We start from the raw sequence: 17,225 nt of genomic DNA on the forward strand, positions 1-17,225 counted from the left end.
CTAGACACAAAATATTTGGGTTGTACACAGTTCCTGTCCCACACAGGGCTCAAAGTCTAAATCTCCATTTCACAGAAGAGGTAACTGAGTCCCAGAAGACGTAGTGATTAGCCCTAAGTCAAGCAGCAGACAATTGGTGGAGCCAGAAGAAGAACCCAGGACCTCTGACTCCCAGGTCTGTGCTTTTTCTACTAGAGAGCACACGTAAGAGAATAGGGATGAGCAAAACCTTGGAGTCAGCCATCAAAGGAAACTCATTCAAGCCTTCGAGATTTATAAAGTCGAGATCTACCCTTTCCCTGGAATGAATCCATTAAAACTAGGCTAGATAAAGGGCACTAAAGCTGTCTTTGAAGATAATGACCAAAATTACCAGGCCACTCACAGGTTTAACCAGTCTAAGGAGTTGTACCAATCAATTTTCTTCACATCAGCATCTCTTTGTCATTTTGTCCTCATCGACATCAACAACTTTGTCATCATTAACACTGCCACCATCATCCTCGTCTAAGCTGTCATCATTATTATTGTCGTCACTTGCTCTGTGACTGGGGTGTGTTTGCATAAGGGGCATTTTGTTGTATAATGGATTTGTCTGAGCAGTCTATGATTTCTACCAATCTTGAGTCAAAAGAAGCATAGTCCAATAGAAAGAGCATGGGCGTGGGAGTCAGAGGACTTGGGTTCTAATCCCAGTTCTGCCAATTGTTTTCTGTGTGACCTCAGGCATAACTAAACTTCTCTGTGCCTCAGTTCTCCTGTTTTCCCTCCTACTTAGACTGTGAGCTCCATATGGGACAAGCACTTTGTTCAACCTAATTCACTTGCATCTACCCCAGCTTGTATATATTATTTATTACCGTATTTATTTTGTTAATGATGTGTATATCTCTATGATTCTATTCATCTGGATGATGTCTGTGCTAGACTTCTTGTTTTGTTTTGTTCTGTTTTGCTTTGCTGTCTGTCTCCCCCATTTAGACTATGACCCCATTATTGGGCAGGGATTGTCTGTGTTGCTGAATTATACACTCCAAGCGCTTAGTACAGTGCTCCGCACATAGTAAGCACTCAATAAATACTATTGAATGAATGAATGAATGGAATGAAATCTCCATTTTGCAGATGAGGGAATGGAGGAACAATCAAAGTAAAGGGCCTTGCCCAAGGTCACATAGCAAGCACGTGGAGAAGCAAGCATGTGGAGGCATGAAGTCATCTGCTCTTTCCACTAGGCCACGTGGCTTCTCCCCACAACTTCTGTATGTAGCTGGGGTTCAGGCCAGTGGGAGACCCCATGGACTCTAGGGGCAGGACTCTGAAGTCTTCCGGAGAACCTTTGGTCCTCCTTTCAGGCAAGGGGGAGCAGGAGGAGCGATATCCTAACTGAAACTGCCCCTGGGTTTCCGCTGGAATTCCAGAGCTGAGACTGGAGGGAGGGGAAGGAGCCTCGGGATTAGCCCACAGAAAACGGCATCTTGAAATAAAGCAGAAGTGGGAGCTAGGATCAGAGGCAACCCAAGCCCCAGTCTTGCCAGGGGTGATGTAACCGCTGATTTACCGTCTGGGTTTTTATCGCTCGGACCCAAGGGGTTCAGGTTGAAACCACGAAGGCGTAATCATCATAAACGTTTCTGTCTGATTTAGGGCAGAGCCAAGGAGGGAGTGGAGGGAGGGAGGGAGGGAGGGAGGGATGGGTGCCTTTATAAGAAGGTCTCAACCCTTGGACATATTCTTCCTCCTTCTACTCCACCGGTACTTAAGAGATGCCACTGCTGGGCACTGATAGTAGTATTTGTAGCAGCAGCAATTATAGTAGTAGTAATGGCAGTAGTAATAGTGTTGTGGAAGTATTAAGAGAAGTAGCAGAAATAGTAGTAGTAGTAGTAGTAGGCTGATGGTAGCAGAAGTACTAGTATTTGCAGTACAAGTGATCTCATCTTGTCCTGTGCTGTCGAGTCGTCTCCTAGCCATAGTGACACCATGGAGAGATCTCTCCCAGAACACCCCACCTCCACCTGCAATAATTCTGGTAGCATATCTGTAGAGTTTTCTTGTTCAAAATACGGACGTGGTTAACCACTGCTGCCTTTGGCACAGTGTACTCAAGTCTCTGCCCTCGACTCTTTCCCGTGCCGCTGCAGCCCAGCACAAGGGAGTTTTGACTTGTAGCAGAAGGCCTGCCACTCACTAGCCACTGCCCAAGCTAGGGATGGAATGGGTAGGCCTCTGCATGACTCTCCCTCCTGTAGTCGAGACAGGTAGAGGATTGGAAACTGTACAGGTGAGACCCTAAGAGGGGTATACGAGTGGTACTGATGGTAATGATAGTAGTGGTGGAATTAGGAGTGGTAGGAGAAGGAGTAACAATTCTAATACTGTGGGTGATAGTGTTAGAGGTAGTATTTGTAGAAGTAGTAGTAGAAACATTAGCCATACTAGTGGTAGTGATGATAATAGTAGCAGTAGTGGTACCTCGATCTTGTCTATATCACCACTGACCTCTCACCCAAGTCCTGCCTCTGGCCTGGAATGCCCTCCCTCCTCATATCCAACCCATCATGATTCTCCCCCTCTTCAAAGCCTCATTAAAGGCATGTCTCCTCCAAAAGCCCTTCCCTGACAAAGCCCCCTTTCCTCTTCTCACCCTCCCATTCCCTCCCGCGTCATCCCGACTTGCTTTCTTTATTCATCCCCCCTCCCTGCCTTACAGCACTCCAGTACATATCTGTAATTTATTCATGTATATTAATATCTGTCTGCCCCTCTAGACCATAAGCTCACTGAGGGCAGGAAATGTGTCTACGAACTGTGGGATTGCACTCTCACAAAAGCTTTGTGCGGTGCTCCGCACACAGTAAGCGCTCAACAAATACAGTCAACTGATTGACTAGTGGTAGAAGTAGGAGTAGTGGTAGTGATATAAATATTCTTGGTATTTATTAAATTCACACTGAGTATAGTACTCTGTACTGATCACTTGGAAAAGCACCACTGAGGCTGAAGTCGTGAGCCTTGTCCACAGGGAGATTTTACTCTAATGGGCATTACAATTCTCTCTATTTTGAAGATGAAGGCACAGAGACCAAGAGAGTTTAGTTGATTAATTGTTAACAATAATTATAAACATTATTATGAGGATATTTATTAAACTCTTATCCCAAACATTGGGCTAGACACAAGGTAATAAGACCAGACATGGGCCCCATTCATAAAGATCCTGAAAAATTAACCATTTTTGATCTCAGTTTCCTCATCCATATAATGGGGATAAAATATTGCTTTCTCTCTCTAGTAGATTGTAAACCTTGAGTTTACAGCACCCCTGTTCAAAGCCCTACTGAAAGCTCACCTCCTCCAGGAGGCCTTCCCAGATTAAGCCCCCTTTTCTTCTGCTCCCCCTCCCTGCCCCATCGCCCTGACTTGCTCCCTTTGCTCTACCTGACCCCCCACAGCACTTGTGCATATATTACATATTTATAATTCTATATATTTATACTAATGTTGTATATATATAATTCGATTTATTTATATTGATGTTATTAATGTCTGTTTACTTGTTTTGTTGCTGTCCTCCCCCTTCTAGACCATGAGCCCATTGTGGGGAGTTAGTGTCTCTGATGCTGAATTGTGCTTTCCAAGTGCACACAGTAAGAGCTCAATAAATACGAATGAATGAATGAATGAATGAATGAATGAATGAATGAATGAATGAATGGGGGCCATGTCTGGTCTGATTACCTTATATCTAACCCAATGTTTGGGATAAGGGCTTAATAAATAAACATCATATTAATGTTTATAATTAGTCACTTAAATGCCTTCAGCTTCAAAATAGAGAGAAAATAGACTGTAAACCCTAGTTGAGGGGAATCATATCCTATCTGATTACCTTGAATCTAGGCACAGTCTTTTGCATAAGTTCTTAATAAATATTATTAATTATTATGGTATTTGTTAAGCACTTACTATGTGTCAGGCACTGTTACTGTTATCATCAGTAGTAGTATTAGTAGCAGTAATAGTATAAATGAGACACCTAACCTGTCTGAGCATGTTTCCTCATATATAAAACTGGGTTAAGACAGACTCACCCTTAAGGGAAGGTGGATGTGAGCTCAAGAGGAAATGAAGAGTCTTCTGTCTTAACTGGGAATGTCGATTTCAAAGTGATTTCCCTCTGACTTGGGGAAACAGTCTTTCCTATTTTTCAAAGGCCTACCTGACTATAAAACAGCACAAAAGGCTATTGCCCACCAAATAACTTGTACAGAGGAATTCTGGGTTGTGTGAGTGGGAATCAATAAAATGCATCTGGCTGAAGTAGCTTTCCCATATTCCCCGCATTTAGGAATGAAGGAAAGAAACATTTGGCAGACAGGTGCTCATTCTATCCCCTAAATCATTGACACATTTTTTTGATAGTATTTTCTTAAGTGGTTACTATGTTTCAAGCACTGTTCCAAGCACTGGAGCAGATGCTGGTTTATCAGGTCGGACACAGTCCCTGTCCCACATGGGGTTCACAATCTAAATTGGAGGAAGGAGGATTTAATCCCCATTTTACCGATGAGTTAACTGAGTAACAGAGAAGTCATATGACTTGCCCAAGGTCTCACAGCAAGCAGTTGACAGAGTTGGGATTAGAACCCCAGTCATTTGACTCCCAATCTAATGCTCTCTCCATTAGGCTACTCTGCTTCTCCTTCATCTGGTCCTCTCTGCAGCTTTAGACTCTTCCCTCAGGAGCATTTTGATACTCACAGGTTTGGGAGTCAGCGGTCGTAGGTTCTAACCCCAGCTTTGCCATTTGTCAGCTGTGTGACTTTGGGCAAGTCCTTAATTTCTCTGTGCCTCAGTTACCTCATCTGCAAAATGGAGATTAAGACTGTGAGCCCCACATGAGACAACCTGATTACCTTATATCTACCTCAGCGCTCAGAAAACTGCTTGGCACAAAGTAAGCGCTTAACAAATATCATCATCATCATCATCATCATCATCATCATCATACTCACCCCTCCTTCATCCCCTCAGCTCTTTATTTATTTGTTTTCTTATGGCATTTGTTAACTGGTTACTATGTGCCAGGCACTGTACTAAGCATGGGGGTACATACAAGATATTCAGCTTGCACAAAGTCAATGTCCTACATGGGGCTCCCAGTCTTAATCCCCGTTTTACAGATAATTGAGGAACAGATAAGCTAAGTGACTTGCCCAAGGTCGCACAGCAGACAAGTGGTGGAGTCAGGTTTAGAACCCAGGTTCTTCTGACTCCCAGGCCTGTGCTCTATCCAACAGACCATGCTGATTCCCCTTATGTCTTTGTCCTTATACTCTATGGCTTTTCCTATCTGTATTTTGTTTTAATGTCTATCTGCTTCATGAGACGAAAGCTCCCTGAGGGTAGGGATCTTGTTTACCAACTCTCCAAAGAGCTTAGTACAACGCTCTGCCCACCGTACGTGCTTGATAAATACAAATTCTTTGATTTAGCTGGCATTACTACCTCCCAGCCCAACTGGGCACTTCTTCCTGGACCACCGGACCTCCAAAGGAAAGTAAGGTCCCTGAACAGAACCTTCAAACCTTACTGTACTTATTCAGGACTTACTATGGGCTAAACACTGCATTTAAGCTTTGGGCTAGATAGAAGTCAAACCAATAAGGCCCGGTCCTGTCTTCCATGGGGTCCAAAAGCTAAGAAGGAGGGACAGCTAAGGTATCACCTCCATTTTGCAGATAAGGAAACATGAGGTCCTGAGAGGTCAAGTGATTTTTCCAAGGACACAAAGCAGGCTTGGTTCTGAAAGCACCTTGTTGCTATTCTTTCAAAAAGAGCTGGGGGGTATGGTTGTGGAGGTAGCAGGGATGAGGACATGCCATGATGAGGTGCTACAGCTCGGCAGTCCAGATTCTGCTACCCTGGCAGGAAATTGCCTCATTCAAGGGGTAGAAGCATGCCTGAGTAAATGAGGAATTTTCTCTCCTTGCTGCAGTGGCTGTTTTTGTCTGCATATCTCTGCCTGTTCGTGCGGAGCTGTGGATTAAGTGATTGCAACCAGATGCAGGAAGAATAACAGTAAGGGTTGGATAAAGGGGCCAGCTGATATACAAAATGAACAATTTATGAGGCAGACTTGTTCGGCCTTAAGAGATTAGGGATCGCCACTTTCTTGAGTCCGCTTGGGTCTGTTTGAGGAGCTGTGTTTCTCCACACAGAACCGATGCTGCCTAAATGATCGAGTGGGCCTCCCTCCCCACCTCGCTCTCCCCATCTCCCCGAGTAGGCATTGACCAGCTCCAATCTCGGGAGAAAGCGTCTCCTGATCAATTAATCGATCAAGATTTATTGAGTACATGCTGTGCAGTGAGGAGAGTACTGGATTAAGCATTGGGAGAGTAGAATACAGTAAATGGATCAGAACCCTGCCTGCAAAGAGTTTACAGTGTAAGTTACAGGTAAGGGAAGCAATTGTGTTTTAGAGGAAACAGAGTGGCCTAATTGAAAGAGCCCAGGCCTAGTAGTCAGGGGACCTGGGTTCTAATTCCAGCTCTGAGACTTTCTTGTAGAGGGACCTTGGACAAATCACTACACTTCTAAGTTCCCTCAATGCTTCAGTGCCTCAGTTCCCTCATCTGAAAAATGGGGATTCAAAACGTGTTATCTCTCCTACTTCGACTGTCAGCCCCATGTGAGACCTGCTAATCTTGAACCTACCCCACAACCAACCTAGTGTGATGCTTTGCACATGTAAGCACATGTAGGAGTCTCAGTTCCATGAGGAAGGATTTCCCTGCAGGAGCCCGACCACTAGTAGGGGGAAGGTTTCTGGACAAAGAGCACCCCCATGGGTGTTCTTCAAGGTGTACAGGTCAGATGGAAACCTGAAAAAGATCTGGCTAACATGGGCGACAAACCACGGCAGCTACTACGGTGACCACAGGTGGGTCCAGGACCTAGGGCCCAACATCAGCACTGTGCTGCGGTCATCTGTGCCGGGAGTGAGTCCTGCACATTCACATCTACTACTAGTATTGCTACTGCTACTACAGCTGTTGTTATTACTGCTATTATTACTACTAAGGCCACTACTATGGGAAGAAGAAGAAGGCACAGTGCCTGCTCTCAATGAACTCACAATCTCACTGTCATTCTTTTAAACACCCATGACATAGGCGGAGGCTTTTTATGGTATTTCTTAATGGTGTGTCAAACACCGTTCTAACTGCTGGGGTCGATACAATTAAGTTGGATCCAGTCCCTGTCCTGCATGATGTTCAAAGTCTTAGTAGGAAGGAGAACAGGAGAACTCTAGCACAAAGAAGTTAAGAAACTTACCCAAGGTCACAAAACAAACATTTGGCAGAGCTGGGATTAGAACCCAGTTCCTCTGACTCCCAAGCCTGTGCTCTACACATTTGGCTGTACACAAGTGGATCTCAGCAATTTGGTTGGAGTACTAGGGAAATAAACTAGGGAAATTTTGGGGCATCAGTGCCACTTGGTTGTATACTCAACCAGAGCCAAATGCAATTGGAAATGGCTAACAGGCATCTCCCACCCCAGGCTAGCATGCAGGAAGACCTGCAAGATCTAGACAGTGAGTTCTGAATCATTTGGTCTGCAGAGGTAGCTGACACCCAGAATACTTTGCATGTATGAAACCAATACTTTTGGATCTCGCTCAAAAGGGACAGAACCCCACCACTGCAGAGAGCAGCGCTCACCCTTCCTGATCACACCTGAACCAGGAACCCCTATCCTCGCTCTCCGGGAGCCTCCTAAGGTGAGGTGATCTGCTTCTTGCAGATTTTCATTGCGAGTCGCCAGCCACCCCCAAATTCCTCTGACTTCATTCTTGGCTGAGAGCTACAGCTGGAGAGATGGAGTGAAAGCAGCTGGGGCTCCCTGCCCTCCCTCCCTGGGACCAATGTTATTCCGAATCAGTGGAACATTTATTCTCCTTGACATTGAAGCATCTTCCTCTGCAGAGGAGGTGAAATCGAGTTTCTTTGAAATGCAGGCGAGCCGCTCCAATCAGTCACCCTCAGGGTTTGGGACTGGAAGGGAATTACATGGAGTGTAAAGGTCAGGATGTGTCACCCTGGTGACCGGAGGCTGATCCCATCATCAGAGAAATGAGAAGTGTGAACCCGAGGTTCCGGGTACTGCCTCCCCCCCGATATTCCAGGCCTGGGAGATGTGGTAGCTGCATCCGTTGGCAGAACCTAGAAAGCCCCTGCCAAGATCCTTGGCCAGAATTCCAACTCAACCTGCAAGAGAGCTTCCTGGAAGTTAGGGGCAGGGCTGGCTTCAGTCAGAAAACAAGGTAAGCTACAGCCTTGGGGGGAATAGAGGTGGTGAAGGGCCCCTCACAAAAATGGCAGCACCAATGGCTACGTGCTCCCATAAGATGGCAGTTATAGGGTTGGGGGTCTGGCAGGATGGATGTTATCCGTCTGTGAGATGGCTGGCGAGTTCTCCTGAATTCCTTGGAGGGGCGCAGCAGAGAAATGCCCTTAGGATGGACTTTTGCTAAACAATACTACTACTAATAATAATGATGGCATTTGTTAAGCACGCACTATGTGTCAAGCACTGTTCTGAGCACTGGGGTAGATGCAAGCTAGGCAGGCTGGACCCAGTCCCTGTCCCACATGGGCTCACAGTCATTTTACAGATGAGGTCACTGAGGCACCGAGAAGTGAAGTGACTTGCCCAAGTTCTCATAGTAGACAAGTAGTAGGGCCATGATTAGAACCCACATCCTTCTGACTCCCAAGTTGGGGCTCTATCCATTAGGAGATACTGCTTCCCTAGGCCATTACTGCTAAGTGTCATGTATGACAGCATTACTCTAAACTACAGGCACACGGATCACAATGCGATGATTTCACACAGGCAGGGATGGGGGAACATTGGTTTTCCTACCTAAGGGAGGTCAAATGTTCAAAGGTAGAGTCAAGAACTAGGCGAGACCCTAAAGGGTTGGTCGTTTGCATGCAAAGGATTCTAGGGGTCAGTTACCTCTGCAAACCAAATGGAGCAGAACTCACTCATGGTCTAGATCCTGCAGGATCAAAGCCAGCCAGATTCCCTAAACAGCTGAACTGCATTGGGAATCAGGGGTTGGGGTTTGCATCTCTTTACAGTTCAGTGTGTTCATAAAATCTTTGCGCAAATTCAGACTTGGCTTTTGGTGCATAAGAAGACCACTTCATTGATTCATTTATCATAGTCTTTTTACGGCTTTAATGAATCACTGACAAACCATAAGCTTAAAGTCCCATATTTTAATTTCAGATCCTCGACATACGAACTAGGCATTGAAAAAGTTAGATGATAATAATTATGATAATAATAATTTTGGCATTTGTTAAGTACTTACTATGTGCAAAGCTCTGGGGTAGATGCAAGATAATCAGATTAGACACAGTCCCTGTCCCACATGGGGCTCACAATCTAAATAGGGGGGAATAGTATTTAATCTCCATTTTACAGATGAGGAAACTGAGGCTCAGAGAAATTAAGCGACTTGCCCAAGGTCATACAGGAGACAAGTGGCAGAGCTGGGATAAGAACCCAGGCTCTCTAACTCCCAGGCCCATGCTCTTTCCACTAAGCTATGCTGCTTCTCAGATGTGTGCGAAGGTCAGCTGAACTGAAGTCAGTGAAGTCAGAGATGAATCCACACTGTAGGAAAAACACTATTCATTAAGCTTTCCAATACTATTTAAATTTTCTTTTCATCCTACATATGTTACAAGTTATTCCAGCTTAAAGTTACATCCTCGATGTAAGAAAGAAAGCACTATCTAATGGATAACTGGATGAAAGCAGCCCCCTGATTGGTTTATAGAGTGCTTCCTAATGATGATTGGAGGGAAACCTCATGCAAGGTGGAAAAATTTCCAGGAGGAAATTGAAAAGCACCATGGCATAGAGGAAAGGGCTCATTCCTAGGAGCCAGAGGAACTGGATTTTTATTCCTGCTACACCTTTCGTTTTTAGTATGACCTTGGGCAAGTCACTTAACTTCTCTGTGCCCCAGTTACCTTATCTATAAATGCAGATGAAGACTGTGAGTCCTAAGTGGGCAAGGGCTGTGTCCAACTTGATTACCCTTGCACTTAGTACAGTGCCTGGCACATAAGCAGCGTGGCTCAGTGAAAAGAGCACATGCTTTGGAGTCAGAGGTCATGGGTTCGAATCCCTGCTCTGCCACTTGTCAGCTGTGTGACTGTGGGCAAGTCACTTAACTTCTCTGTGCCTCAGTTACCTCATCTGTAAAATGGGGATTAAGACTGTGAACCCTATGTGGGACAACCTGATTCCCCTGTGTCTACCCCAGCGCTTAGAACAGTGCTCTGCACATAGTAAGCGCTTAACAAATACCAACATTATTATATGACATAGCAAGTGCTTAACAAATACCATTTTTCTTTTAAAGGAGGGGTTCAACATCAAGTCTGGCTTTTCATCTGCCTGAGGTTTGAAAGCCTAAGGAAAATCATGGGCCTAGAGAGTTTTGTCTTTAGGGAAGCAGCGTAGTCTAGTGGAAAGGGCACAGGTCAGGGAATCAGAAGATCTGAGTTCAAAATCCAGATCTGCCTCCGGCCTGCTAGGTGACCTTGGGCAAGTCATCTAGACCCAATGGGCGCTCAGTCTTCCCATCTGAAAATGGGGATACTTCCTCTTCCCCTCCTTTTAGACTGGTGGGACAAGGACTGTGACCAATCTGATTAGCGTGTATCTCCCCCAGCATTTAGCACAATGCCTGGCACATAGTAAACAGAGTAAATGAATATGATAATTACTGTCCTGGATCACCACTTTGGAAGGCAAAATGGGGGACTCTACTCCTAGCAGTTGTGGCAGCAGCAGCAGCAAGAGTAGCAGCAGTGACAGTCATAGTATTAGTAGTAGCAGCCGAAGCCGCAGCAGCAGTAGTAGAAGTGATAGGGATTTGCAGCAATTAGCAGCAATGTCAGCAATAGGAGGACCAGTACTAGTAATAGCAGTAGTAGCAGCAGCAGGAGTAATAGTAGTATCACTAGCAGAGTAGTAGTAGTGGTAAAACCAGTAGTAGTCATAGTAATAGCAGCAGAGGCAGCAGCAGTAATAATAATAATCATTATGGTATTTGTTAAGCGCTAACTGTGTGCAAAGCACTGTTCTAAGCACTGGGGTGGATACAAGGTTATCAGGTTGTCCCACGTGGGGCTCACACTCTTAGTCCCCATTTTACAGATGAGGTCACTGAGGCACAGAGAAGTTAAGCGAGTTAGTCGTGGAAGCAGCAGCAGCAGAAGTAACATTGTTAGTAGCAGTGGTATTATATTATATAGTATAATTATTAGGAGGAGGAGCAGTAGTAGTAGCAGAAGCAGCCAGAGTAATACTAGTAGTAGTAGCAGCAGGAGCTGTAAGTAATACTGCCAGTAGTAGTAATAGCAGCAGTAGGAGTTTTAGTTTTCTGCCAGTCCAGTGAGTAGCAGCAGGAGCTCAGGCCCCCCAACTCTGAGGCCTGTTTTTCCAGACCCTCTGCTTTGGTGAGTGTCAGGTTTCAGAAGCCCAGGTCCCAGTTTTTCATCTCCGGGTGGGTTGGGCATGGAGCAAGATAGCCGGCCTGTAGGGGTAGCTCACCCGGATCTCTTCAATAATTCATTCATTCAATTGTATTTATTGAGCGTTCACTGTGTGCAGAGCACTGTACTAAGCGCTTGGGAGAGTGCAATATATTAATACTGTAGATGTCTGTTTGTTGTACCCTTAGGGTGCCTTGCACACAGTAAGCACTCAATAAATATGAATGAATGAATGAACAATAAAAGGACACATTTCCTGCCCACAACTAGCTTACCATCTAAAGGGACACATCTATTCTTGTCTTGTATCCCCTCTGGGCCAGGAATCGCTGGCATCGGTTCCAAAGTTGGATCTATCTACCCGGAGATGGCACCGGATCTGGGGTGACACAGGAGGAGAATGGAACGAGCCAGAACAGGCCGGCAGTTGGCAAATAGAAGCAGTGAGTTCAGAGCTGCTTCCCAAGGTCTACTGCAACCCCGGCAAGTCTCAGATCTGGGAATATCATTGTAACCCCAGAATGCACATAAGGGAGTGTGTGCATGTTGGTGCATGCTCATGTGTGTCTGCATGTATGTGGACATGATTGTGCATCTGTGTATAAAAATAATACTAACTGTGGTAATTTTTAAGTGCTTACTATGTTCCAGGCATTGTACTCAGCACTGGGGCAGATAACAGCTAATCAGGTTGTATATAGTCCATCCCATGTGGGGCTCACAGTCTCAATCCCCATTTTAAAGAAGAGATAACTGAAGCCCAGAGAAGTGGAGTGACTTGCTCAAGGTCACACAGCAGACAGGTGTGTATGCGGGTGCATGCATGTGAATATATGTGTTTGTGAGTGTACATGCGTGCTTGGGCTGGAAAGTGGATTGCTCCAGTTTCTGTCCATATCTGTCCCAGATCCTACAGGGAAAATGCTTCCTCAGAGAAGAAATAGGTCCAACAAACTCCCTTCTGTGGCTAAATCTTGAATATTAATTATGTTATTGGTTGGGCGCTTTCCAGATGCTGAGCATTATGGTAAGCATTAAGATAGATTTAATCTAACTAATCAGACACAATCCCTCTACCACAAGGAGCTCACAGTCTGAGGAGGAAGCAGAAGACGGAAGCAACATGGAGTAGTGGATAGAGCTTAGGCCTGGGAGTCAGAAGTTCATAGGTTCTAAGCCTGGGTCTGCCCCTTGTCTGCTGTATGGCCTCAGGCAAGTCACTTGACTTCTCTGTGCCTCAGTTCCCTCATCTGTAAAATGGGGATTAAGACTCTGAGCCCTAAGTGGGACAGGTACTGTGTCCTACCCAATTTGCTTGTATCTACTCCAGCATTTAACACAGTGTCTGGCACAGATGAAGCACTTAACAAATGCCACAGTCTTATTATTACCTTCTCCCCACTTTGTGGGTGAGGAAACTGAGGCTTGGAGAGGTAAAGTGACTGATCCAAGGTCATACAGGAGGCCGGTGGCAGAGCTGGTAGTAGGAAGGCACCAAGCCTCTGATCTCCCCATCTCAGGCTTTGCATTTATTAAGCATTTCTTATGTATAAATGAATGAGGTAGCTACGAGGTAAGCTGATAAGACACAGGCCCGGTCCCACAGAGGGCTCAAGGCCTCACAAAGGAAGGGATATATTTTATGCCCCTTTTACAGACGAGGGAAATGAGGCACAGAGAAGATAAATGACTTGCCCAAGGTCACACAGCAGAGAAGTGGCAGAGCCTGAACCAGAACTCAAATCTACTGACTCCCACTTTTTTCCACTAGGCCATGCTACTTGGTAAGAAGGCATAGAGTCCAGGAGATACACGGATTAAAGAAAGGCACACGGGAAGGCAAGAGTCTTTATGTTCACCTTGAATTTCCATCCAACTTCTCTTTTTTTTGTTTCATTTTCTACTGGTTTTACAAGAAGCAGAAAGACACTGTCCTTCCCTAGCCTTGCTTCTCTCTCCTTCCACTACCAGTTGTAACTTTGGTCTTTCTCCAACGACTACAAGCTGTAGCCTTTCTCTCTCCTGCTACTGCCAGTTGTAGCCATGTTCTTTCTCCCAGTACTACCGGTAGTGACCTTGCTATGTTTCCAACTACTACCAGTTGAAGTCTTGCTGTTTCCTGCTACTCTCAGTTGTAGCCTCTTTCTTTCTACAACCGCTGTCTGTTGGAGCAATGTTCTCTCTCTTGCAACTACCAGTTGTAATCTTGCTCTCTGTCCTGCTACCACAAGTTGTAGCTTTCCTCTCTCCTATTCTTACCTGTTCTAATCTTTTTCCTTCTCCAATTACTGTTTATGAAATCAAAAGTGTCTCCCTTTCTCCCCCTTTAGATTATATAGTCCTGAGTGGCAGAGACGATGTCTTTCAGTTACACTGTTTTCTTCCAAGTGCTGATTTCAGTGCTCTACATCCAGTAGGACCTTGAGAAATATGACTGATGTATTGAATCCGCTGGAATAAATAAAAAGGGTGGATTGTAACTTCAAAGCATGTAGTCTTAACTCTGATTTAATGGACTCATTTTGTAAGAGGATTTGAGTCTTATTGAATAGTGACTAAGGTGCTATCAACATTGACCATCAACCACAGCCTCTTTCTTCACAATGTGACCCCGCCTTCCTCCTCTTGCCTTTGATGATCGCTGACCTTTAATAAATCCTTCCTCTCCACCACAGCTTTCAGACTTCCAGAAAGCGCAGAAAGGAGGCTTGGGTACTGGCTACTTTTTGCCCAAAACTCTCCTGTGTTGGAAAGGGTGCCCCTCAAAAATAATGTCACGGGAATGTACCAGACGCTAAGGGCCTGATTTTGGACACACACGTTAAGTTGAAAATAATAATAATCACTGTGGCATTTGTGCAGGACTTACTATGTGCCAAATGCTGAACCAAGCACTGGAGTAAATACAAGAGAATCAGGTCTCATGCAGGGCTCACAGTCTGCATAGGAGGGAGAAGAGGGATTGAATCCCCATTTTGCAGATGAAGGAACTGAGGTACAAAAAAGTTAAGTGACCTGCCCAAGGTCACCCTCTAGTCTGTAAGCTTGTTGTGGGTGGGGAACATGTCTTTTTATTGTTTTACGGTACTCTCCCGAGTGCTTAGTACAGTGCTCTGCACACAGAAAACACTCAATAGATACAACTGAATGAATGAAGGAGTGAATCCCAAGCACTTAATACAGTACTCAGCACCCAGTGAGCTTTCAGTGAATAAAATGACTGACTGACTGACAGGCAAGTGGTGGAAATGGGATTAGAACCCAGTTCCTCTGACTCCCAGGCCCGTGGTCTTCTCACTAGGCCACGCTGCTTCTCTTGATGCACTTCTGCATGTCTTTTGGTGGAGGTATCCTGAGTTTGTTTGAATCCTGTGCATTTCTCTGAGGGGACTCTGGTCTCCCACTCTTCCTCCAGACTCGCTGCTGTGTTCTCGCCCTACCCCGCCCCCATGATCCAGGTCCCAGAGAACACGGGCTCCACTTCGTGCCGGGACAGGTACCAGCTAATCAGGTTTGACACAGTCTGGGTGCCACATAGGGCTCACCGTCTTAAGCCCCACTTTACAGATGAAGTGACTGAGACACAGAGAAGTGATGTGACTTGTCCAAGGTCATAGAGCAGACAAGTGGCAGAGCTAGAATTAGAACTCAGATCTCTCAGGCTCCCAACCCTGAGCTCTTTCCAATAGGCCAAAAATCATCATTATTATTAGGTGGATTTTCATACAAATTCTCCTTCCATTCAGTAAGCCACAGGCCCTATGCTCTCCTATTAGTCCGAAATGTCCCCATCCCCCTTCCTCTCAGAGTTGAGGAAGGTGCAGAAAAGTGTTGAAATGAGGAGAGGGTTCATACCTCTAGACTGTGAGCTCATTGTGGGCAGGGCAAGTGTCTGCTTATTGTTATATTGCACCTTCCCAAGCACTTAGTACAGTGCTTTGCACACAGTAAGTCCTCAATATATACAATTGAGTGAATAATCCCTCACTTCCTCCCACAAACATTACTAGCTCTCCTCCATGTGACTGCTCCCGGGACAATATCTGTTTGCTCACAGTAAATATTACAAATGAGCAACTGCACTGGCTTTGATAACAGTAGTAGTAACAGTTATTTATTAAATGCTTAATGTAGGTAGAATACTGTCCTAAATGTTGGGAAAGAGTAGACATGGACACTCTACCTGAAGAACCCACGATCTTTTACGACCAAGAAAAATATTAATGGTGGCATTTATTAAATACCTACTAGATGCTACTGCTGAGAGAAAATTTATTAGATTCATTCATCCATTCATTTAATTGTATTTACTGTGTGCAAAGCACTGTACTAAGTGCTTGGGAGAGTACAGTACAACAATAAACAGACACAATCCTTGCCCTCATCCTTCTCAGGTCCTGGCCCACAAGGGAACCTCTATCTAAGAGGGAGACTGGATGTCTTATTCCTATTTTATAGAAGGGGAAACTGAGACCCATAGAAGTGAAGTGACTTGCCCAAGATCATTCAGCAGGCAAGTGGCCCCCTCCCCTTCTGTGTCATCTATGTACTCAGATCTGTGCCCTTTGAGCATTAGGTATTCACCCTACTCTCAGCCCCAGAGCATTTATATGCATATCTATACATTATTTATAACAATTTCTATCTTCCCCTCTAGACTGTAAGCTTGTGTGGGCAGAGAATATGTCTACTAACTCTGTTGTAGTGTGCTCTTCCAAGTGCTTAGTATAGTGCTCTGCACATAGTAAGTCCTCAATAAATATTGACTGAAGTGGTGGTGTCGGAAATAGAACCCAGATCCCTGACTTCCAGTCTTGTGCTATTTCCCCTGGGCTACACTGCTCAGGGCTACGCAACAATTTTTTTTTTTCCTTTTTTTTCATGATACTTATTAAATATTTACTATGTGTTAAAAACTGTTTTAATCGTTGGGGTGGATACAGGTTAATTGGGTTAGACACAATCCCTGTCCACACATGGGGCTCACAATCTAAGTAGGAGGGAAAACACGAGAACTGAAGCACAGAGAAGTCAAATGACTGTCCAAAGTCACACAGGACAAATGGGGAGCCTGGATTAGAACCCAGGTTCTCTGACTCCCAAACTCGTACTCTTTCCACTAAGACACGCAGCTTCGCAGTTCATTTGAAATACAATTTCTGGAGGAGAAGATAAAGCAGAATGTCATCAGAAGTTAAGCCAAACAGAAGCCAGGAGTACAATTTTGAGCAACCGCAGGCTTACACCCCCACACCACCCTAATTGTCCTTTAACTACTGCTGACAAGGAAGGCTTTACCCTCCCCAAAGCACACATATTTGGAGGTGAGTTCAAACTGGGAGAATTTTATTGCAATTCCAAAGAGACCGAAGGCTACGGACACCAGAAGTCTATAGAAAGCACTTTACTCCACACTTTGTTAAAGCGACACTTCATAATAATACAATATTCGGCACCGGGGGGCCCTGCTGAAATATTTTCATTTCGAGAGGAGGGCTATCTTTGGAGAGGAGAGGAGATTCTGAAATTGGAGCAATCAAGAAAAAATAGGCCTGGGGAATGAGGATTCAGAAAGCGGCCAGCAGACCTCTTAATGAAAAGAGCCTGGTGCTTTGTCATAGCATTCGAAGA

This window comes from Ornithorhynchus anatinus, chromosome 11 (genome assembly GCF_004115215.2).
Source record: "Ornithorhynchus anatinus isolate Pmale09 chromosome 11, mOrnAna1.pri.v4, whole genome shotgun sequence".
Lineage (NCBI taxonomy): Eukaryota > Metazoa > Chordata > Mammalia > Monotremata > Ornithorhynchidae > Ornithorhynchus > Ornithorhynchus anatinus.